The sequence below is a fragment of the Zootoca vivipara genome, chromosome 14 (assembly GCF_963506605.1).
Source record: "Zootoca vivipara chromosome 14, rZooViv1.1, whole genome shotgun sequence".
NCBI lineage: Eukaryota > Metazoa > Chordata > Lepidosauria > Squamata > Lacertidae > Zootoca > Zootoca vivipara.
The window spans coordinates 23,008,808-23,034,533 of NC_083289.1; the positions used below are offsets into that span (position 1 = coordinate 23,008,808).

At 42.7% G+C, this 25,726-nt stretch overlaps 1 long non-coding RNA gene across 1 annotated transcript; it reads left to right on the forward strand.

Moving 5' to 3' along the window:
* Positions 1-236: 236 nt before the first annotated feature.
* On the forward strand, positions 237-25,085 carry LOC118093166 (uncharacterized). The gene is made up of 3 exons (XR_004693605.2): positions 237-434; positions 22,776-22,878; positions 24,696-25,085. It is a non-coding gene; the product is annotated as an uncharacterized LOC118093166 (long non-coding RNA).
* The last annotated feature ends 641 nt before the right edge of the window (positions 25,086-25,726 follow it).

Below are 25,726 nucleotides of genomic sequence, written 5' to 3' on the forward strand. Positions count from 1 at the left end.
TCACCCTCATTATTCTGGGGATGCATAGAATGATGAACTTCCCTACTGAAAAGTAGCCTGCACATCATCATCTGCATCTGAAGTTGCCTTTGTAGAATGTCATGTGATCACCCCACACGCAACTGGTTCTTTGTTCCACATTGGGTAACCATTGATTAAAGCCTCGGTTAATGATTAATTAGCTGTTCGTATACAGTTGATGAGTGGAACCTATCTGCTGTCACCTGGACCTGGGTAGCGTGCAAAGTTGCTATGCAAAGAGAGCTCTCTATAATGCTTCCTCGCTCCCCCTGGCTTGCTGGTCTGGATCCAATACTTTCATGACAGGCAGGAGCAAGAAAACCAACGTTGCTCTAGCAAGTTTGTTGGAGAAGACAAAATGAGAAGATTGTGCTTAGAGTTACACTGAATTGGATTTGGAGAGTCCTGCTCAGGTGAGACATCTGATGAAGGTCAGAGGGGAACAAATAGAATTGTGATAAGGCCAGCAAAAAAAGTAAATTAATTAAAATTTAAAATCCTGTGATCTTTTTTTTAATGAGGGGTGGTATATAGATTATGCAGCCATAGCTATGTTTAGGAAAGTTCCACTGCCCTCAAAGGTTTGGGGTATAATGGCCTGAGGGAGGGCATTCCTTCCCCACAGAGGTGTGTCTGGCATCTTATTTAAGTAGCATTTACTTTAATGTTGTATTTTTACATTGCTGTTATCCACCCTGGGACCTTTCAGTGAATGGGAGGTAAGACATAATAATAATAATAATAATAATAATAATAATAATAATAATAATAATAGTCTATCAATCCACCTATTTATCCATTCATCTTACGAAAGCAACAGTTGCTGTTATTATTACTACAGTAGGTTTCCAGGGCTTATGGCTGGAAGACGACAATGATTTTCTCTACTTATAGGTCAAAACCTGGAACTCTCTTGTACTAGAGTTGGCCCTGAATTTTGCCTAAAGGAAAAAGTTCAAGGCAAAGTAGATGTTGATTAGTGATGGAGTTCAGGGTGTGAATTTTTCCAGTTCACCCCAGCTTGAGGCAAGCTCAGACTTTGCAGTCTCCCCCAGCCCCAAAAGGTGTATTTTACTGAAAAGCAAAATCAGGAGCCTCCTCCTTCACCTCGTGTACTTCGGCTCTCATGCAAGTAAAGAGTTCAGGAGGAATTTTGAGGCTAATGGGAGATGCAGTCTAAGACTACCAGATGGTGGAGGAAAAGGAGATGACCCATTCTGAAGAAGTACACTATATTAGTAATGATATGGAGGATAATTATAATACATAGGAACATGGGAAGCTGCCATATAGCCAGATCACTGATCCATTTAGTTCAGTATTGTTGACACTCACTAACAGCTATCCATCAGAGTTTCAGTGAGGGATCTACCTGGGGAATGAACCTGGGACCTTCAAGCAGATGTTCTACCACTGAGCTATAGTCCTTCCCCAAAATTTGCACACCACATTTGCAGGCAAAGTGCCCATTTGCTGGAGTGGAGTAGCCCCTACCATGGCTGAGGATTTGATGAATTGCGTGGAAGAAATATATACATACACACACACACACACACACACACACACACATACATACAGTACATGTCAAAAAATGCTATCTGTCTATCGATCTGCACATAAATAAATACATGTGTAAAAGAAAATCATCTTTGGTTTACCTTTCCATCTTCCCAGGGATAGGCAACTTCATGGCAGGATGAAGAAAATGAGTTTATTACATTGACTCTAGCAAACGACTCGGGGATCTGGATGAAGCTCCTTGAGCTATGTCAACATTTTCTTGAAAGATATCAGAGATTATTTGATGTTTACTTTTTTAAGTACGGGTATTTGTAAGTTTTTTTAGGGGGAAAAAATGCCAAGGAGCATTTTATTACATTTTAAAATGTAATTCCTGATCCCAAGGTGCTGTCTATATAAATCTCAACAAACCTACAAAATCACTATCTATATTAGATCAGCAAATCCTCTCAGGCCCAGCGCTGGGCAGTGTGTTAAGAATAAGAGGCAGAAGTGAAATTCCTTGGTAATAAAACTTCTGAGCCCTGACAAGTGTATGGGAATGCCATTTCGTGCAATGATGCCTGGACTTTCATATCACACCGTCCTTTATTCTATCTGTTCTGTTCTTCTCCCCCTTAACCTCAGTTTCTTAACTGCACAGCTTGCCAGGATCTCAGGGAAAGGAAATATACTTAATTCAAGGTTCTGGTTTTATCCTATAAAGCGTACGGGGGGAATCTCAAACCCAGGGGTTGAATGTGGCCCTGAAAGACTCTCTATCTGGCTCTCAGAAGTATCTTCAGGCCACACTACTCACCCTATTTTTGCTTGTCCTTGAATGTGTCCTTAAACTCTTGCTTGATAGTGGCTTTTGCTTGTCTGGTTGGCAGACAGGTGTGTGTGTGTGTGTGTGTGTGTGTGTGTGTCTGTGTGTGTCTGTGTGTGTGTGTGTAGAAACTAGCCTACAATGTAACAGTAAAATTGATCTGCCCACTTTCTCCTCTGGCCCCTCCTACCATTGGCATGTGGCCCTCAGATTGAAAAAATGACACATCATTAAACAATGCTGCTGCTCCACCCACTTTCTGTACATGCGTGCTTCTGTTCCTCTACAATTCCCTCATGAAAACTGTATACCTGGTATAGTACCCAAATTTCATGACTTTACTTGGGTGATTTCCTGGGTCAATGGGGTTCCAAACAGATCCCCCGCCGAGAAACAATTAACATGGAAATAAGTGCCAAAGTTCCACTAGAATTTTGGAAGTGGCTTCTGAAAGCTCAAATATAATGTGGAAATTAACAGTTTGGGAAAGATCAGAGAAACGGAATAAACTGCTGTGTGAATGCAACTTTGTTGACCTCTTCCAACTGGAAACAGAGTATATGTATAGCCAAAGGGAAGATTCTGTTTCCCTACCTTTAAACCCTCTTGAACTTTTTGAGCAAAAGAAGAAATGATGGTTCTGGTAGGCCTATGCTCCCTTTATTGGACTTGGGGGCCAACCTCACCACCCTCTGTAGCCTCCTTTCAGGGAGTGGTGGAAATATTTTTGCAATGCATTGAACACGGTAATTGTAAACATGCTGGAAAACGCTCTTCGTATTTTCCTGCAGCTGCCTCTGATTCAAACTGGCGACCTTAGCAAAGTAGCAACACGTGTTTATTGGGGGGGGGGGGAAAGAAAAGAAGAAGAAGGAAAGAAAGGCAGGCAGGGAGGGAGAGAACAGAGGGATCATCTATCGCTGGGATGAAAGACAGAGACAAAATCTCCAATCTGTAATGCAGATTTATTAACAGTCATTCACTGGTTTTCACTGAAATACTCTTCACATAACCTTGACTTTATTAAGTAGTCCTTAAGGTGCATTTTGAAGGCAGATAATGAGTTTGGGGAATAGGCTTATCTACATCAAGCTAATCTTTAACAGCTTGGAAAGGAACTTGGAGGAACTTCTTCCACTTCACCCGGAATCACAGTCATATATATATATATATATATATATATATATATATATATATATATATATATAATCAAGAGTGGGTTTTTTTTAAAAAAAAAAAACCCACAAAAACCTGTCATCTTTAATAGGAAGAGTTTATTGAGCACAACTCTGTTTTTATAGGTCCATACACTGGGGGAAGAGGGAAGAATTAGGAGGAAAATATGGATGGGTATTGGATTTGCGATAGTGTTAGATATTCCAGCAGTAACAGAAAAATGTGGGTAAATACAGACACATGAGCAGTAAGGCACCATACAACCCACAATGTGCAATTCCAAACACTGCAGTTGGCAAAGCATATTTTGAACTCTTGGTAATATATTGTAGGATAACAATATTTTTCCCCAGCGTTATTAGCAAAGTCACCACCTTGCATTCCAGATCAGTGGAGGAGGGCTTTTTCATTCCATTCCATTCCATCTAGCAACTAACAAAATGAATTCCAGGAAGGACAAATGTAAGGTTCTATACTTAGGCAGGATTAATCAGATGCACAAATGTAGGATGGGGAACACCTGGTTTGACAGCAGTGCATGTGAAAAGGATCTAGAGGTCTTAGTAGATCACAAGCTTAACATGAGTTGACAGTGTTATGCAGCAGCAAAAACTGAAAAACTAACTAACACAATTCTAGACTGCATCAAGAAAAGTATAATGTCCATAACGACACAATTTAAGAAGGATATTGACAAGCTGGAATATATGCAGAGGAGGACAACCAAGATGATTGAAGGTCTGGAAACCAAGCCTTATGTGGAATGGTTGAAAGAGTTGGGTATGTGTATCCTGGAGAAGAAGAAGAAGACTGAGAAGTGATATGATAGCCATATCCAAATTTCTGAAGGGCTGTCATATGGAAGATGGAGCAAGCTCATTTTGTGTTTCTCCAGAGGGGAGGACCCAAACAATGGATTCAAATTACAAAAAAAAGGAGATTCTGACTATGGTAAATATTAGGAAGAATTTTCCAATGGTAAGCGCTGTTTGACAGTGGAATAGACTACCTTGGAATGTAGTGGACTTTCCTTCATTGGAGGTTTTTAAGCAGAATATGGATAGCCATCTGTCAGGGATTCTTTAGCTGTGATTTCTGATTGCAAGGAGTGGAAGAAATGACCTTTGGGATCACTTCCAAATCTGCAATTCCACAGTTCTACTACATATTTTAGGAAACTGTTTGTCTCTTCTATGCATCTGGAGACCTCTGAAGATATCTTCACCCAATTTGGTGTGATGTTTCCTGAGATCGGGGAGGGGGTATTGGATACCTTTGGGCAGTATTTTGAATTAGGATGGCAGACTGAACCTATCAAACCTGCACCAATGTTAATCAAATTTTGTACGCTGGTTCCTGTGATCAAGGTGGATACAATCTGATTCAAGATGGTGGACTGAATTATTCGAAAACTGCATGCATTTAGACACCTCTTACAATATCACAACTAATTTTTGTGTGATTCCTGAGGAATAGGTTTTCTTCTGTGTCTGGCTACCAGTGACACTATTTTGAATCAAGATGGCAGATTGTATCTTTCTAAACTGCACTGGGGTTTCCCCGCCCCCCCCCCGAATTCCTGATCAGCATTGTTTACACGGCTGCTAGTAGTAAATTTATAAGCAAAACAGAGCCTTTCCTTCATTCAAAATATGCTTAGCATATGCTTAACATTCAAAATATGCTTAGCCTTTCCTTCATTCAAAATATGCTTAGCAATAGTTTTGGGGGCGAGAAAAGTCTCTGTATGAAACATTAGCAATAAAGCTGTTACAGTGGAACCTCGGTTTACAAACACCTCGGTTTACGAATTTTCGGTTTACGAACGCCACGGACCCATCTGGAACGGATTAATTCACTTTCCATTACTTTCAATTGGAAAGTTCGCTTCAGTTTATGAACGCTTCAGTTTATGAACAGACTTCCGGAACCAATTGTGTTCATAAACCGAGGTACCACTGTAATTCCATCCTCTTTCAGTCTTGCTGGCACTCTGACATAGATTGTTCAATCTCCTTGCACTCAGTGCTTTTCCATGAGTTTTGCGTGCTTGTGTGTGGGCGCACACACACACATACATATGCATTGCATCCTTTTTTCAATGTTTTTCAATGTATTTGCCTGCAAAGTATGCCTGTTGTGTTTGTTGTTCACAGAAAGTATACATTCATTTTTTGCACATGAAGAGTACATTGAAAAATTCAGAGGAGTGCACAGTCTGACTGGGATTTGCATTCAGGAGTGTGAAATTGGGTTGGTCTGTCCTAGTTAGAAGGAATGAGACAGATGAATAGATCGATGGATAGATGGGCAGAACAAAACAATTCCTTTGCTAGGAAAAAAGCCTGTGTAAAACCCAGTACATTTTTGCAAATTCCAGGCTAGTTGGCTTTTGAACAGATGTGTCATTTGAAGGCAAAGCCTCATTTGGTCTGGTGAGCTTGCCCTGGTTTTGAATCCCAGCTGCTGGCGTACAAAACCATAAATTGGCTCGGGCTTGCTTGAACGACTCCTGAACTTTTCAGGGAACCTTTCGATGAACCTGCTCTGGATTTTGGGCTGGGGGGGGGGGGCGTGCTCAGAAGGCAATCATGAAAGCTAACACCAGGTGAGGTTCACTCAGAGCCAAACGTTTTCATGAGCTATGGGTTGGGAAAGGAAGGAGGGGGGCATCTTTCTAATTAGAAAGCAGAGTCTAAAGCTAAGAGACATTAACAAGCCCTGGCTACTGTCTGACCAGCAGTAAATCCCAGAATTGATTTAGTTCTAAGTTTCTAAAAAGTTTAGTGCACAAGTGCATAGTAGCGTGCTCTTTTTTTGAGACAGACACAGAGAGAGGGCAGGGCAACTTCTTAAAAGCTCAAAGGGGAGTAGGGGAGAGGAAGCTCTTGTAAGCAGACCCTCAGAAATGCCATTTTGATTTAACCTTATTGTCCTAGAAAGGAAGGATTGCATCTGCAAACATACCTTTCTTTGCTGCTTTTGTCAATAGCAAAGTTGTTTTGCTAATGGTTATCTGCTAACAAGTCCTTGACCTGCTTGTAAACACTTTTTTTTTTTGCCGGAAAACCTCAGGCCGTGGCCTCGGGCCTTTGCGTCAACAACAAGAGATAAAGTGACCACAACTTAACCTGCTCTGGCCTGGAGTGCCCTCTGCTGCCCCTTGACCAAGTGACTTTCTAATCTGTGTCCTTCTGAAAGGAATGGGGAGTTTATAAGGGTGGGCCAGAGACTGGGGAAGATGCATTAGCTAGAAGGAAATCAATTTCTTTCACAATCTTTCCCACCCTCTTTCAGTGGGAAGCACTTAATTGAAAGTGGTGGGTGATTAAATACCCAAGAGTAGGATGGGGTGTCTGTGTATTGGGGGAAAAACACTTCCCAAACACCTTGTTCTTTCATTCACTCCCACTATAAATGAAAACTGCACATGCTAGGATCCACCCGATACTATAATTTCTGCAACCAGAATATTCAAGATTCTGCAATCAGAACAAATACAGGGCACTTTTGGAGGAGGAGAATTGGGAGAGGAAAATGAAAGGAAAATCAAGGCTGGCCTTACCATGAGGCATTGGGTTTCAAAAGCAAATTGAGAGGGGCAGAAGAATGCTTATCCACTTCCACTATCCATTGTTACTTCCTGCCACCCTACAATTTCCATTCTACCTTTGGAGGCAAACTGACACTCGTCTCTGGAATCTCAGCAACAGGGAACTGTCACTTCAAATCCCCCAAATTAAACATCTTTTGAAATTAAAGGATTCAAAAAATTCATGGAGGATATGGCTTATCAGTGCCACTAAACCTGATGGATATGTTTTACACTCACTGTATAATGAGTGAAAATAATGGAGGACTTCTGAGAAGGAATGGGGAGATGAAATGGTGGTCAAAGCCTTGATCAAAGGGATGGAGCAATTCCCCTAGGAGGAACAGTTGCAGCATTGGGGGGACTTTGTAGTTTAAGGAAAAGGCGAGTAAGAGGAGGCATGATCATCTAAATTTATGCATGGGATGGAGAAAGTGGATCAAGAAAAGCTTTTCTCCCTCTCTCACAACACTAGATCTTATGGATGTCCAATAAAACTGAATGTTAGCAGATGGACTTCTTAATGCACTACATAGTCAGTCAGGGCCGTCTTAAGCATATCTGGTGCCCTGGCGCCGTGGTGCGAAGATCCCTCCAGCGCCCCCCCCCCCGCCCAGTTTCCCAGCGCAGCTGTCTGGTGGGCGCATTGCCTGGGCCACCCAACCTTGCCGTAGGGCCGGCCCTGTAGTCAGTCGGTCAGTCAGTCGCACTACATAGTGATTCTGTGGAACACTCCTCAGGAGGCAGTGATGGCCCCCAAATTTAAAAGGCTTAAGAGGTGATTAGACAAATTCATAGAGAATAAGTCTGTAAATTGCTGCTAGCCACAGTGGAGGCTATGTTCTGCCTCCACAGTCAGAGCAGTGTGCTCTGGCAACTGTAGATCAGGGAGAATGCTCTTATGTTCAGATCCTGCTTTGCAGTCATCTCACTGACATCTGGTCAGCCACTGTGAGAACAGGATGCTAGACTAGATGGGTCATTGGTTTGACCCAGCAGGCTCTTCTTATGTGCCTTGATGGCAAGAAGCTTCCTTGCTTTGTGGCCGAGCACCTGCTCTGCATGCAGAAGGCCCAAAGTTCAATCTGCAAGTAGAACTGGGCAAGTTTCCTGTCTGAAACCCCAGAGAGCTGCTGCCAGCTGGGGTTGTCAGCGCTGAGCTAGATGGGTTGACTTTGTCTAAGACAGCTTCTTCTGTTCCTACCATGGAATGAGCCCTTAGGAGCTATATCTTCCATGTGTTGAATTGTGGAGTAATGGGTGGCATCAGATGCAATTTCTGTGCATTTTCTCTATCACGGTAGGGTCGGAAGCTATAAGCAGAAAATGTGGAGCACCCCAGAGCTTTCCTTGCTAGCAACAAATAAGGAACATTCCACAGGGACTATAACTGGATTCTCTAAGCATATTCAGGTATTGGAGTATATTTCACTGTTATATTCATATTGTCAGTAATGGGACCTTTCTGCGGGAAATGAGGACTCTTTCTGTAAACATAATAATATTTGGAAGGGAGTGGGGGGAAGCACAGCAAATGTTGGACCACCAAAAAAGAAAAAAAAAATTGCTGGAGTATTCCCTGGTCAGCAAAAACTTACCCAGGGAATGCTTAGTTTCATTCAGTTTGCTGAATCAGTAGTTTTGCGTGTGTGTGTTTTAATAAAAAAAAAAGGCATGACTTTTCAGATTCATGAGGGTACAGAAGGCAATCTTCATATTTATAAGGACAAGCTGTCAACTTGTTTTCCATAATTTATAAACTCCATAAAAAAGAGGGGGGCTTCACTTTCCTACTGTTGGAATGATGGAAGTGACCTGTAAATGCAACAGGGGAGACTTAGGGCAGGACCCAGCCAGATTTAAGGACTTCAAAGACTCTTTAATGTCACTGGAAGGGTTAAGCATGTGCTGAAATCCCTCCTGCTGAGATCAGCTTAAAAGTGCATTGCCATGACAGTATCATGCCTCTGCTTTCAGTGATGATGATGATGAGCCTGCTTTTCTGAAACCCCTTAGAGCGGCCAAAATTACAAAACACAATAATCAAAGAATTACAGTTTAAGAGTTTGAAATTAATCAAAGCATAGTGTAGCAACAACAGAGAGAGTCTTTTTGGATTGTTGGCCTGTGAACATAAGAAAAACCCTGCTGGATTGGAACAATGGTCCATTTAGCTCAACATCTTGTTCTCACAGGGGCCAATCAGATACCTATGGTAAGTCCACAAGCAAAAGCTGAGCACAACAGCACTCTGATAAAAAAGGTAAAGGTAAAGGACCCCTGACAGTTAAGTCCAGTCACAGACGACTCTGGGGTTGTGGCACTCATATTGCTTTACAGGCCGAGGGAGCAGGCATTTGTCCGCAGACAGTTTTTCCAGGTCATGTGGCTAGCATGACTAAGCCGCTTCTGGCACAACGGGACACCAAAACCAGAGCAGAGCATGGAAACGCCGTTTACCTTCCCACCGGAGCGGTACCTATTTACTTGCACTTTTGGGCGTGCTTTCAAACTGCTAGGTTGACAGGAGCTGGGACCGAGCAACGGGAGCTCACCCCGTCACAGGGATTCGAACTGCCAATCTTCTGATTGGCAAGCCCAAGAGACTCAGTGGTTTAGACCACAGCACCACCCGCATCTTAGCACTCTGATAGAATCACTGAATTATAGAGTTGCAAGGGATCCCAAGGGTAATCTAGTCCACCCCCTGCCATGCAGAAATCACAGGTGAAGAATCTCGGACAGATGGTCATCCAACCTCTGTTTAAAGCTCTCCAGTGAAGGAGAATCCATCAGTCCACTTTATCAAAGGCCTTACTGAAATCCGGATATGTTACATCCACAGCATCCCCCTGAGCCACCAAGCTTGTAACATTATATATAAGATTACTCTGGCATGACTTTTTTTTTTGAGAAACCTATGCTGGCTCTTAGTAATCACAGCATCCTTTTCTCAGCATCCTTTTCTCCACTTAGTTTAATTATTTGTTCTAGGACCTTTCCTGATATTGACCTAAACTGACCAGACAGTATTTGCCTGTGTCCTCTTCTCCCCACTTTATGAAGCTGGGGACAACATTTGCCCACCTTCAGCCTGCAGGGACCTCACCTGTTCTCCAAGGCTTCTCAAAGATTGCAGAAAGCTTTCTCAAAGATTATTATCCCCCACTTGCCAATCCCCAACATCCTGCCTCTGACAGCGCTGTCCTGATAGGGACGAAATCCTGATGGAAAAGGAAAAGGAAGCTAAAATTGCAAGAGTTTGCATGTTTGTCTTTGATCGGGAATAGCAATCAGCCAAGCAAATATGGTATTCATATCGCTGTTGTTTTTTAAATCTGTGAATGAATGAGATTACATTGTTTTTACTTTGTTTTGGTCTTACTTGATCCAAGTTAAATAGTGGGCAGCAAGGCAAATTATGTAGTATTTGGTGGAAAATCTGGAATGGAAACAGCCCTGAATGTGATGAATACAGGTATGGACAGAAACATCTGCCTTCTTGCACCCCTAGTTCTCAGTGAGGTCCACCTGGTGTGGACACTGACATCCTTTTGGCACCAGGTTAGGATTTTCCTCTCCACACAGGCATTTAATGGAATCTGAAAAGTCTTTAAACTTGATTGTAAATTGATTAGAGACCTGCCCTGTGTTACGTTTGCACCACTAGAGCACACCTGGAATGCTTTCAAATATTGCAAGTGTTGAAAGAGGACTGGGAAGTCCCAGGTTCAAAACCTCATCCATTCCTGAAGCTCATTGTGTGACTTTAGGCTGAGAGATACTGGCCTATTCTGCCTCACAGACTGAGAGACAGAGCAGGGATAGGACTACCTATGCAGACTTGGGTTCCTGGGAGAATATGTAGGCTGGCAGAGAATAAAAATAAAGTGGATCAAATTAGCAATACTGGTAAAACTTGCAGCTACCTGACTTGTAACAGAAATCTAGCCTGTTCACAATCCCCACCTGCATTTCAAGCCTTGAGTCTGAGTCACCAACACTGTAATATGTTCATAAATAAAAATAAGATTACAAGTGAATTTCTAATTTCCCCTTTTCTGGCACCTACTCATGCTCAGATATTCTTCACCTTAACCCTGTAAGACAGGCATCCCCAAACTGCGTCCCTCCAGATGTTTTGGCCTACAACTCCCATGATCCCTAGCTAACAGGACCAGTGGTCGGGGAAGATGGGAATTGTAGTCCAAAACATCTGGAGGGCCGAAGTTTGGGGATTCCTGCTGAAAGAGTTGCTCCATGTTAACCTAGTCTAGAGGTGGGCCTTGTCCTGCATGCAGCAATGCTTTTTTGGGGAGGCACATAAAAGTGGGTGTGGCCAGTGGTGGGTGTGGCCAGTGCTGGCAGTGGGCTGGGTTATTAACACACACATTCAAGTCACTCATTTGACTCCTAACTTTTCCTGCCACGGAGAAAGGAACCTTGGCTGCATTGGGAATGTTATATTCAGTGGATTATGTTGAAACTCACTACAAGCCGAGTTAACATCCCTCCAACATTTCTTCGATGAAAAGAGGGACATCCCATTCCATCATGATAATTTTACTATTTATATGCCACATATCTTACTGGGTTGCCCCATCCACTCTGGCCAGCTTCCAGCAAATATAAAAACATAATAAAACGTTAAAAAACTTCCCTATACAGGATTGCCTTCAGACGGTTTGGGGGGGGGTCAGATAACTCCATACCCTCCAACATTTCTCCAATGGAAATAGGGACATCCTAAGGAAAAGTGGGTCATTCCGGGATCAAATCAGAAACCGGAATGGCTTCTCTAAATCTGAAAAATAGGGACACTTGGGGGGTCTGGAGTGAATGGTTAACAAATTTTATTTTTGAAGAGGCCTGGGAGTCTGCATAAAGTAGTCACCAACTGGTCCTGACAGGCCACATCTCTGAGTCAGCTCTCCATACCTGTTTGCCAGAAAGTTAATTCATAATGCATATATTACATCCCCCTCATTCTGCCCGGACACTGAGGTCCAGTGCTGAGAGCCTTCTGGTGGTTCCCTCACTGCGAGAAGCCAAGTAACAGGGAACCAGGCAGAGGGCCTTCTTGGTAGTGGCACCCGCCCTGTGGAACGCCCTCCCACCAGGTGTCAAAGAGAAAAACAACTACCAGACTTTTAAAAGACATCTGAAGGCAGCCCTGTTTAGGGAAGCTTTTAATGTTTAATAGATTATTGTATTTTAATATTCTGTTGGAAGCTTTCCAGAGTGGCTGGAGAAACCAAGCCAGATGGGTGGGGTAAAGATAATAAATTATTTATTATTATTATTATTATTATTATTATTATTATTATTATTATTATTATTATTCAATGCAGTGAAAATCGCTGTTCCTGCATTGCTATGGTTAGCCCCATTTTTCTTCCAGACTGGTAGGAACTCAGCGACAAAAGATCGCTGTTAGAGGGGATGGTAGTTCTATTACATTTCTATAATTTGCAAGATGCAACATGCAGAACTGGGATCATTATGATGAACTGCTAAAAATACTCTACATAAATATACCAATCCATCCCCATAGTTAAAATAATCTCAAGTCTCCTATTTTTCTTTGTCTACTTTCCCTTCATTGGCACATGCTTTCCCGCACACACACACCCCAAACTAACATCCGCCATGATTAAGTCAATTCCTTTGGGATAGTAACAGAAGTGTAGAATGAAATGGCATTTTGAGTATCACGTAAAATGTATTTTTAAACTCTCCTCAAGCACAGCAGAGAGTAGAAATGCATGATATTTTTCATCTAAGGACATGTGCTAAGCAGGGACGCAACTATTCAGCTAAAGTTAAAATAATTTCAAGTAGCCTTGATTGAAAGGAGAGAGAATTAAGCACATGCTTACTCTCGTTAAAATAAATCAGACTGAATGGGACTTAACCTTTGGGGTGATTGTGTTCTATATTTTCCATGTTCTTTTGAGTTTGGCTAGCACTTCATCATTTGTAATCCTAACAATATTAGTATAAATAATGATACAGCAAGAGAAATAAAGATTTGGATGATACTAATAGAATAATTAGGAATGACCATTTAAGACTCTTAAATTTTGCTCTTTAGCTCAGATTGCTGTGACTAAGGAGAATGGACCACTTTTCCTTTCTCTCCCTCCCCCCGAATCTTTAAGTACTAAGGCCATCATGCATGGGCACTTGGCAGGATATAGAGCATATTTTCACCCACACCAAACCCCTAGCTTTATCTCTCTTTGTTGAAATCTTACAAGTCCTGACTACAGAGCTGTGTGGATTTACAGGCACAGAATGGCAAACTGGGCTCATCAGCATGCTGCCACCATCTGACAGAAGAACTCACCTCCATCTGGGTGACAAAATGCACATTTCCTGGTTGGGACAGAGGGGCATAATGTGGGATGGCTTCATGCCCTTGGGGACATCTCAGATTGCACCTTTGGGAGCTCAAGATGTGCTTGTCATACAACTCGGGGACAATGAGTTTGGCGAGAGGAAATGAATTCACCTCTGTCCAACAGCTGTTACCAAACTGAATGCTTTGCTTTCAAAGTACCTTCAAATGTGAATTGTCTGGTTGGAGCTCCTTGAGAGGCAAGTTTGGAAGAAGGGCCACAGACAGACCCTCCCCAGGTAAATGGGCCTTGGGGGGAAAATTAGCAAGGTGATTTGGTGGAATGAGCAGACACATGACAGTTGGGTGATTCAAGATTACACCCAAAGATGCAACTGTGCAGGTACATTCATCAGTGACTAGCAACAGTCACAACAGGTGACTGTGGACATTCATAATAGCTTGATGGAATGCTTGCAGGTATAATGGGTCTGGGGGCAAGTTGGCATGGGTCACCAATGCAAGGGGCGGAAGAGGCATTGGGCTGGGTCTTTACAAGGGAACAGGTGGGGGGGGGCAACTCCAGACCCATTCCAGGGGGGGGGATCCCCTTAAGGAATCTCAGAGGGTAGCACTTCCTGTCCAGATGCCCAGCTCAGGGTCTGAAGGATCATAGCAGCCCCTACCAGGATCAATTAGGGATCCTCAGTTGCAGCTTTTGCTGTAAGGGGACCCCAAAGCCTGGTGTACCCCAACTGTTTGTCAACCAGCATGTGGGCTTTCTGTTATCCTTCTCTTGGTCCCGCCACCCTCTCAGGACACTTGGTAGGGATGCAGGAGAGAACCCTTTTGGCAGCTGCTCCCAGACATTGGAACTCCCTTCCTAGGAAAATTAGACTGGCTCCCTCTTTCTTGTCCTTCCATTGAAAATACGATGAAATTTTTGTTCCAACAGGCTTATGGGAACTGACTGTTTTTAAGGAAAGGGTTGGTGCTGTGATTTTTTATTGTATTTTTCTATTAATGATTAATCATTTTTAAAATTATTGCCTTCCCCCCCATATTTTTAGCTATTCCTATTATATATGTAAGCCGCCTTGAGTACCTGTCAGGGGGGGGGGGAGGTGGGGTTAAAATAAATATATAATAATAATAATAATAACAACTGATGTTTCCATTTTGGGCTTTAATGCTGTGAGAATCCTGTTGTGTCCAGGGCTGATAATGGTATGCTTCTTATCATGCCTTCACCATAAAACATGACAGCATGTATGAACATCAGATATTCAAACAGTAAAATGTGTAAAGCTATTTTTCTATAATTGGTCCCAGGGCAAGGGGTTGATCTCACATATAAAAGCCTCCTGATATACTCCTGGACAGCTTTAATTAGGGGACCGAAAAAGAAATTGAACTTTGGAAACTGTGATGAGACCATGCCTTTAAATAAAGAGAAGGGGGGAGGGAGAAGGAGAAAGAGGACATAATCATATTGACCTTGAACTCCAAAATACCCTGAAATCAACTGATTTTTACTCCTTAAGCTCCTTAACAAGCATGGGGATTAAAGATGAGCTGTGTAGAACGCTTCATATTAGATATAAATGATAGCGGACAATAGAAAATTTATCCAAGGTTCCTCCAGCAAGCATGCGGTGCAAATTCCATTTCCCCAAGATGCAGCGATATCACATTGCAATGTAACATGGAATCGCTGACATCAATATACCTGGATCAGTTTGCGAGAGCTCAAATGAAACAGAGCAAGTTTTTTGTTTTTTAAAGTCTGTCATTTCTTAATATCATCAGTTCAGTTTAATAATTTAAAAGTATATGAGACATTTGAGACATAATTCATGGTCAAGGACCACAGTAGACTACTAACATCCCGGAGCCCTCTAGCTGTTTTGGAACACAACTTCCATTGCCCACCAGTCCAAAACTGCTGGAGGACAGCAGGGTATACCAACAGCCGGTGTAGTGACTTGGAGAAGGAACTGTCTTCCTCCTCATAAGAACAGAAGAAGAGTTCTGCAGTGTCAGGCCAGTGGTCCATCTAGTCCAGTATCCTGTTCTCACCGTGGCCACCCAGATGCCCATAGGAAGCCCACAAGCTGGACCTGAGCACAAGAGCTGCTGGTGCTCAGAAGCATAGTGGCTGTTAATAGCCTTATTCTCCATGAATCTGCCCTCTCCCCTTTTTCAGAGGATCCCACCACCCTTCCTTATTGGTGGTGATGGCGGCAAAGCAACTTTCTTTTTAGACAAGTGGGAGATTGAGTTACATCAAACAATGTTGCCTCCTGAAGCAGCCATGTGAACACATTCTTTTCCCTGTGCCAAGTTACTTTAAATTCTTCTACCTGGATCTTCTACCCCCCCCCCCTTCCTCAAGCACATAAAAGAAAGCTATCAAGTTGCTCGATCAATGTTAGTTTATTATTGCTTACCCAAGTGTTTAATAAACCCGTCCCTACCTTGGACGTAGCTTTAAATACTTCATTGACTGTAACAAAGCAGCTTTTCCCACTCAGACCAAAGTGGGCTGTATAAACTATAATTAAACACTCATTACCAGCTCTGCCGGTCAAATAACAGAAGGGAAGGTCCATTATGTGACTGGCGGAACCAGCATTTAAAAGGGGATTATTGTTGTCAGAAAAATCGCTCAAAAACAAACAAAGAAGGAGGGGAAATTAAATAGAGGGGTTTGCAACGGAGTAGGGTATGTTTTGCTCTGTTTGTGAGTCTGGAGTTTCTGCCTTTGTAGACAATTACAAAGGGAAAGAACAGAGACGATGGGAAGGAAAGATGGTGGGTGAGACACCTTGGCATTAAGTTGGTCTATTGGTTGTCGGCGTCTAGAGGAGGTGCAGAGTTGGAGGGAGGCAGCTGTCACAGGAGCAAAAAAGGGCCTAAGGGTTGTAAGAAGGCATTGTTTTCTGTTCCACTCTGCAAACTTTGTTGGCAGTACTGTTTCCATTCTACTGCAGTTCATTCACTGTATAATTTATGTAGTTAATTACGTCACCAACCTTGTCATTACATCATTCCACCCCATTCGTTTTGGTGCAAAGGAAACACAAAGCAGGGAAGGGGATATAATCAGTGATGTACTGTTTGTGGACTGAAAGCAATAACAATAGAAAATGGTGGTCTTATTTGCTGGGTTGGGTTCCATTCCAGACATGGTATGAATAAGCAAGCATTGGCAAGTTCTGCTCCTATTTCCATTTTCAGCTAAATGCTCCAACATGCCTGATAAAGGACTGCCACAAACCAGACTCATAGGTTGAAGATATCGAGTTTCTGAGCATGGAAGTTATTTTAGTAATAATTGTGGCATATACACATTGCAGGACCCATGCTCCATGAATTTATCTAATTCATTTTTTATAGCAGTACTCTTCTACCAAGGGTCCCCAGATGTTGAACTACAACTCCCATGATCCTTGACCATTGGGCTAAGCTGGCTGAGGATGGTGGGACTTTTGGTCCAGCTACATCAGGGGTCACAAGGTTGATGAAAATTGTTTTACAGCCCCTGTAACATCCTACAGGCACTCAGACAAACTTTATTACTTTATACTTTGTTTTTCTCGCTGTATGTTGAGGTGATATTGCTTAGCTTTCTGAGGGGCTTTCTCGGTTCCAGAAGTATGGGCAGCTAGGGAAACTTAAGTGTGCAGGAGAAATGCTTGCTGGGACATCAGGGAATATACAAAACAGCCTTGGAAACTGTGTAACAACAAGGTAAGCTCAAAAACCCATACTGACTGGAATTCTAAAGACAGTCTAAAAGAAAATCTGACATGCCCTGAATATGAGGAAGAAAAATGAAAGAAAACTGGAGAGAATTTGGAGGGCGGATTTCAGCACAACACTACCTAAATCTAAGACTTTACCACCCTCAGCAAGGTCAGTGAATGGTTCTGTCCACAAATGTCCACCGATATCCCTGCTACTTCAGATCACGCAACATGGTGGGCTTGCATTTTGCTGGAGACCAGCCTGCAAAAAGGACATATTTAACAGTTTATAACTGTCCCAATGACAGTGTGTTCTAATTTAAAACTCCTGTGTAATACTTGTTGGGAAGTTTTAATATCGAAAGGGCAGCCAAGGTCTTCCATGAGAAATTTCTCGACAGTGAAAGAAACTAATCCTTTTTAGTAATGTTTGGCTCCGGCACTGCAGGAGCTGATCTCTGATTTCATATTTTATATCCATGGTTTTTGTTAATGAAATTTTCTCCTTTAAAGGCTAACCAGGCAGATAGGAAAGGGGGTGGTGGAGGAAATTAGCAGATACTTCGCAGTGAATCTTTGAAGTGAAATTCAAGTAGCAAGCCCGAGGCACACAGTATGTAAAACCCAACTACCAAAGTTTTCAAGAGGGGGGTTTAATCTGTTTTTTCCCTTCTCAGGGGACTGGTGCTATATTAAATTCTTGGGTTTGGAGGAATCAGTCAACTTGGCATCAGGAATCAACTTAGCAATTTGCATCTTTTGAGAAAGGATTAGTGTATTCAGCTGCTTCCAGGGTATGTCTGCCAGTTGGCACCAACAAGGCCTTCAGACCCCAGCCTCTTGCTCTGTTAGTTAACCTGCACCTTCATCAGGAAGGTGGGATTCTCTTTGATACTGTTGCCTTAGGGGAAGAGGGACATTAATGCAGCGACACTGAGGGTAAGTTTTCAAACAACTAAGGATGTAGTTGCCTGCACAAATCTATTTTCTTTTATACTATGAGGTGGCATATTGCATCGCCCACTATTCTGAGGAGATTTAGATGTTTCTTCAGGGTATGACCTGTTTGCCCTGATCCCTTAACCTTCTCCTACTTCTGGAAGAAACAGTCACTCCTTCTCCAACTAAAGAAAACAATTGTACTACCTCAAGTCAATTGTCTCCTTCCTGGCCAATCCTCATTCTGTCTATTTTGGTTTAGATGGGAGACATTTTATTTTCCCTGTGGTGACGATCTTTGGAGCAGAGGCCTTAGCTTGGTGATGGAGTATTTGCTTTCCATGCAGAACATTCCAGGTTAAATCTTCAGCTTCTCCAGGTGTGGCTAGGGGAGACCCCTGTCTGAAACTGGGGAGGGCTGCTACCAGTCAGTGTGGACAATAGTGAGCTTGGTGGGCCAATAGTCTGAGTCAATTCAAGGCAGCTTCCTGAGTTCCTTTGAAAAGTCAGCCTAATAGGTACTTGTGTCCACTGGAAGTATGGTCAATTTGTCAGGAGCTTCTAAAACAAAGCAAAACCGGAGCTGTGTCCCAAGGCAACCTGCCTGGGTTTTATCTCTGTTTGGTGTCGGGAATGAAACTCACAACAGGTTTGCAAGTTGAGAGAAGATTTACATTGAACCTGAAGAACCATCACCTGCCTTTGACCAAAAGGGAGGCAGCAAGAAGATCAGTCTACATATCCTCTGTGGATTTAATCTTTGCAAATCCCAGTATGATCTGATCTGATTTCATGTCCCTGACGAATGAGCAGATCACAGTTCGGTCATTCATCAATTTTCCCAAATGTTCCAACACAGTTTTGAAAAAGCCAATCAACATGCATTTCAAAATGTGCATTTAGAGAGACTTGTAAAAGAGCCAGTTCTGCAGATTGAAGCAGTTGAGCAGGCACATTTAAGATAAGACAATCCTTCAAGTAAACTGAAGATAAGAAATAATAATAATAATAATAATAATAATAATAATAATAATAATAAACAATATATATTGGGTTGTGTCCAAATGAGCACTACTCAGAGCAGATACATTGAAGTTAATGGACCTTATTAACTTGGGTTAATCAGTTTTGGTATAACTCAGTTAAACTATCAGTTTCAGTATAACTTTATTGAATACAACCATTTTTCCTAATATTTCTGGATGCCAAATTAGATGTTGGAATCCTTGTCTGGATATCCTGATTCTTAACATTTGTTTTAAAAGCATCTGTGAGGGCATCTCAAGTTGACAGAACCATAATGTTGGGAGGAGGGTGTTAATCTTTTGCACCATGCCATTTCACCACTATAAACTGCTCCTCTCCCCACTGTTATTTGCTCCCTTAAGAAAAAAAAAATGCATGTACCAGTGGGGCAAAAAGAGCTTGTGTGGTGTCATGGTTAGAGTATTGAACTAGGACATGGGAGATCAGGGTTCAATTCCCCATTCGGTCATGAAGCTCACTTGTTGACCTTGGGCCAGCCATGGACTTGTAGTTTAACTTACCTCACACAGTTATTGTGGAGACTGACTGAAGAAGGGGAGAACCATGAAATAATATTTTGGAGGGATTTACATTTTAAAAAAATGGCAGAATGGGGGAAGAGTTGATTAATTCCTCACCAACTGCCACCATCCCAACCCAATTCAGAAATCCCAAAGTTGTTCTGAGAATACTTTGCATGTGATAGGAAATCTGTTCAGTGACCTCCGATGTCTTGTCTTTCTTGGCCCCTAGGCTTACAAACCAGCAGAGGAGTTATTGCTAGGTTGGGGTGAAAAGCACTTGATCTTCTGTTCTAATGGAGTAATGAAAAAAGCATCCCCACAATAATTGTGCCAGGAGCTTCATTCTGCTACATGTTTTGATAGACTGGGGGACCCTGGTGACAAGTGGATGGAAAACAGCAGGAGGGCCAGCATGTCCCAGCCTGGAGCATGATGGGAGAGAAGCAAGCAATTGGTACATGATTTTATCTGTAGAAGACACCACATCTGATACATGCAGATGTAGCACATATGCATTGGAGAGAAGCATGTGATGTGCTCGGCTTATAATGTACACAGCACATCCATTCAAGCTTTCTTTCCATGAAATCTAGGGTGTGTGTGCCCACCTGTGAAATTTGTTTGCAGGAAGTGCAGCCTAAGATCAGCAGGGTGTAGAAAGTGTTGTAATGACAAGTTTGATGTTTTCAGGGAAGTCGGTGGAATCAGGGAGAGAGAGAGAAAAATTCTGGCATGGCCAGGTAAGTTAGGAGTCAGCCAAGAAAGGGTGTGGAAAGACCCAGAGGCACTGAAATACTTTGGGAGAGAGCCATGTGGTTGAAAATGGAGAAAGAGAGAGAAAGTAAAGATTCCCTCAGAAGTGGAGTGCTGGAGTATTTTGGAGCCTAATTTGTACACGAAATTAAAAGACGCCTGCTTCTTGGGAGAAAAGCAATGACAAACCTAGACAGCATCTTAAAAAGCAGAGACATCACCTTGCCGACAAAGGTCCGTATAGTTAAAGCTATGGTTTTCCCAGTAGTGATGTATGGAAGTGAGAGCTGGACCATAAAGAAGGCTGACCGCCGAAGAATTGATGCTTTTGAATTATGGTGCTGGAGGAGACTCTTGAGAGTCCCATGGACTGCAAGAAGATCAAACCTATCCATTCTTAAGGAAATCAGCCCTGAGTGCTCCCTGGAAGGACAGATTGTGAAGCTGAGGCTCCAATACTTTGGCCACCTCATGAGAAGAGAAGAATCCTTGGAAAAGACCCTGATGTTGTGCTATAGTCCATGGGGTCACGAAGAGTCGGACACGACTAAACGACTAAACAACAACAACAACAACAATTTGTACCCTTACGCCATTTTCCTGAATCCCCCTCCCCAATATGCTATTTGCCCCACCTTTAAAAGGAATATATGGAAGATTTGGTCACAATTCACCCACCATCATTTTTAGTTTGGCCCTTGGACTGGTTTAGTCACACACATCCAAAGAATTCTGAATAATATAGTCCTGTGAGGAGGGTTAGGTTGGTCCAACATGTCTGATTTCAGTGGATGGACCAAATATATTTGGGGTGGGAAATATTTCTGTGTGTCTATGTAGGGATGAACAAATCTATCAAATTTTTGTTTCTCTACATTTTTAATTTTTCCAATTTTAAACTCCATTACCCATATTTCAAAATTTGTGATTAGTTTTTTTTACAGTCCTCATTAAAATTCCACCAGAAATTTAGAGCGAAATTCTCCTAATAAACATATTTTTGCAGAGCAATTTCCCCCAGTACAATGCATTTTTGTATGATCTTTCCACTAACACATGCATTTTATGCACATATTAGCCCAGTACAGTGATACCTTGGTTTAAGAATAGCTTAGTTTATGAACAACTTGGATTAAGAACGCTGCAAACCCAGAAGTAGGTGTTTTGGTTTGTGAACTTTGCCTTAGAAGCAGAACATGTTCTGCTTCCTGTTGAGTGTGTTCCATTTGTAAATTGAGTCCCCCGCTGCTATGGGAAAGCATGCCTTGGTTTAAGAACGCTTTGGTTTAAGAACGGACTTCCGGAACAGATTAAGTTCATAAACCAAGGTACCACTGTATACGCATTTTGTACACATTACTTGGCTTTTTGGACATCTGACCTCCTCAGATATTTTATTGGAGGGGTGAAGGGACCTCAGTTCCTAAGAGTTGGCTCCTTTAGTTGGGTTAATGGACACTCTTGGGATGCAAAAGGCAGCCATAATATTATAAGATTTAGACCATGAGATGAACATATAAACACTCCCTTGAATGTGGCATATATGAAGACCAATGTCACAAATGTAAAATTTTGATTTGCCATTCAGTGACGGGGCATTTGGTTAGAGGGAATTAACTGGCAGATGCATTTAGAGCAGAGGTGAGGAAACATTTCACCCTGAGGGCCACATGCCTTTCTGGACAACCTTGGAGTGGGGCACATACCAGAGGTGGGCAGGGCCAGAGGACAAATCAATAAATGCTAATTTTGCCTTTTTAGAGTGGACTGCTTTCTTCTCACTTGCACACCCCTCTCTACCCTCGATTATGAGAGTTCCAAGACACATTCCAGCCAGGCGAAAAACCTCAAGGAATGTGTGAAGCAAAGCTGGTGAGGTGTGTAGCCTGAGGAGGGTTTGACTGATGGGAGTGTGGCATGGCATGATGTATGGGCTGGGACGAGTCCTGAAGCCCCGACAGAGAGGGCTTTGTCCTCTGGGCTGTAGGTTCCTGCCCCTGGCTTAGAGAGATGTGACCAATGGCATGTTTGGGAATGACACACGCAGAGCTGGCCCACTGAGGAGGCAGGGTGAAGCAGAAACACAAGAGATGGTGCCCCGCCCACCCCTGCTTCCGCCATTTTGTGGAATGCTCCCACCTCTTGCCAAGTTCAATGAGAGGGGGAAGCATTCTGGTGTGTGCCAGAAGTGGGGTGGGGGTGGAGTGTAGTGGGGGAAGCACATTCCCATTCCGCCTCAGGTGGTGAAACGGGATGGGCCACCCTTTGACACATAGCAGTGGTGCTTTCGAAGCAAATGGCATTTTCTTGTCCCTCTGCTGTTCAGCTTCTCGGAGATGGAAAATCGTGGTGTGCAGCTCCCATGCGTTCTGAGGAACTAAGGACAGCCCAAAAGCTTGCATAGTCACAGACAACTGCCCAAGTATAAGGTAACTTTCATGTTCATGTGGCAACAACTACATCATCCGAGTTTTTAGAATACACATACACATCTTTTAATATCTTTGCACATGGCAGCAACCTTTTTTAAAAAAAGTTCATAGACAAATATTATTCCGTATCTTATTGAATAAAATATATTTTATAAAAGCTGATGGAGACATATTGGCTCAATAAATTCTGATACTCTATTCAGAGGGAAAGTGGCAATAAAAATGCTGATGACGCGACGCCCGGAGAATATTGAATGCCATTAACATGTTATTTCCTCTGTTCTGATATTGCTGTCATGTTCTTCCCCTTGCTCTAATCTGTTGGTTAGGAAATCCCCCCTTTCCCTTCCTTGCTTGCCTGAATGAGAAAAATGGCATTTTTAGTGCTTTAAATTACCCGCTACTGGAGGGATGATCACAGATACAATGTAATGTGCCAAATCGCCAAAATTAAAACAAGGGTTGATATTCAGCAGGGACATGAAAAGCAGTCTTGTATCGAGTAGGGCCATTTGTCCATCTACTTCGGCATTCTCTGCACTGACTGGCAGCGACTCTCCAGGGTTTCAGACAAGGGACCTTCCTAGCCCTATAAGGAGATGCTGGGAATTGAGCCTGAGGCCTTCTTTATGCCTAAACCACTGAACCTCTTGGGCTTGCTGACCAGAAGGTCAGCAGTTCGAATCCCCGCGACAGGAGCTCCTGTTGCTCCGTCCCAGCTCCTGCCAACCTAGCAGTTCAAAAGCACGTCAGAGCAAGTAGATAAATAGGTACCACTGCGGCGGGAAGGTAAACGGCATTTCCATGCGCTCTGGTTTCCATCACAGTGTTCTGTTGCACCAGAAGTGGTTTAGTCATGCTGGCCACATGACTTGGAAAGCTGTCTGTGGACAAACGCTGGCTCCCTTGGCCTGAAAGCGAGATGAGCGCCGCAACCCCATAGTCACTTTTGACAGGACTTAACCATCCAGGGGTTCTTTACCTTTACCTTCTGCCTCTACACTACAGTGTATATTTGCTTCGAGTGAAGATGAAGCACCAAGATGCTCCTTCATTCACCTCTCATGCCCACCCCCAGGCTCTCAATCAATTAAATAATTTGTAATTGATTAAACAGCTGCCTTTTTGCCAGTTGATAATCTGACTGATCACTTAAACTTTGCATGGGACCCAAACATCAGTGGAATTGCTTTTGCCAGTTGTAGGGTTATTTCCTTGTTGGGTGTGTTTTGAGTTGCTGAAGAATGAATAAAGTAACCTGTCATTTAGTCAGCTTTGGAGCTGCCACACAGCATCACCAAGGAAGGAATGCCATCTTGAATAATTTCTCTTTCTCGTTTCTTCTTTCACACCAGAAATAAAATAACCTAAAGCAAAATCAATTAAAGGACAGGGTCTTTTTTGTAGTGGCATCCTCACTGTGGAATAACCTCTCCAGGAATTTGCCTAGCACCTCCTCTATGTTCTTTTTGGTGTCAGATGAATACCTTTAAATAGTGCAATCCTAACCATGTATACTCAGAAATCCTATTGAATCCAATAGGACTTACTCCCAGGTGAGTGTAGTTAGGATTGCAGCCTTCGGTCCCCAAGCTCTTTAGGCTATTATACACACTTCCTTAAGAGTAAGCCCCATTGAACTCAATGAGCTTACCTCTGAGTAAACATGTGAAGGATTGGGCTACCAATTGTTTATCCTATCTCTGATGCCATTGTGGTGTAGCGGTTGAACTAGGACCTGGGAGAACAGGGTTCAAAGGTCAATTTAGCCATGATGCTCAGTGGGTGAACTTGGACCACTTACTATCTTTCAGCCTAATCTACTACACAGGGTTGTTGTGTCGGTTAAGTGATTCAACGAGGAAGGAGAGGACCGTGTCTGCTGCCTTGAGGTACCTGGAGAAAAAGGTGGGATAGAAATCCAGTACTTAAAAGAAATGAGGAAAAAGTATGTGTATTTGTGTGTGTGGGGGGGGTGTTGTTGTCTTTGATTGCTTTTTCTTGATTTAAGTGTGTGTGTGTGATATTCAACATTGTCTCATATATGAGCTTTCCAAGGAAGACTGATCAATGGGCAGCTCTATCAATTAAATAACCCAGAAATACAATAATAATAATAATAATAATAATAATAATAATAATAATAATAATAATAAATCAGTGCAACACTGGCACTTCCAAGAAACTGCCCCCTTTGTTGCTGATTTCACCCTTTTATTTTTTTTAAAAAATAAAATAAATGTAACTTTAAAGGCTCCACCATCAGATTCTCCACGGCTGAGAGAGGGTGGAAAACTTTCTCTCCCCCCTTCTTTTTCCCGTGGCGCATGGTCCCAGCTGCATGACACCGTTCATGAATATGCATGAAATCAGATATGACATTGCCCCGCTCCCATTAATAATCTTGTCATCTGACTTGTGCGGCATAAAAACACAGCCTGTGGCATCTCAGAGTGAATTGGGGGGGGGGGAGCGAAGGGTGGGAGGAGAGAGAGAGAGGTTGGTGGAGGGAGAGAACCAGTCTTGTCTCCTCTCTTTAAAAATTGGGATTAAGTGCTTGCAAAATTTGGCAGGAAAATTTAAGAAAGGGGAGGGTGCGGACGAGCGATGGGGTGGGGGGAGAGAAGCAAAGTCTCTGTGAATGTGCTGGCTTGTTAGACGCCCCAAAGCAGTGGGTGTAATGGAATGTGAGCTGACCTTGACTAGAGCCATGGTGGGTATCTCCCCCCCCCCTTTTTGTGTGTGTCAAAGCAGCACTTGCAGCCGCGGTTTGGATTTCGGGCTTTCCAGTCATCAATCATCTTGGCCTATTCTCTTTCTCTGACAGCTCAGTACAAGGTCTGAC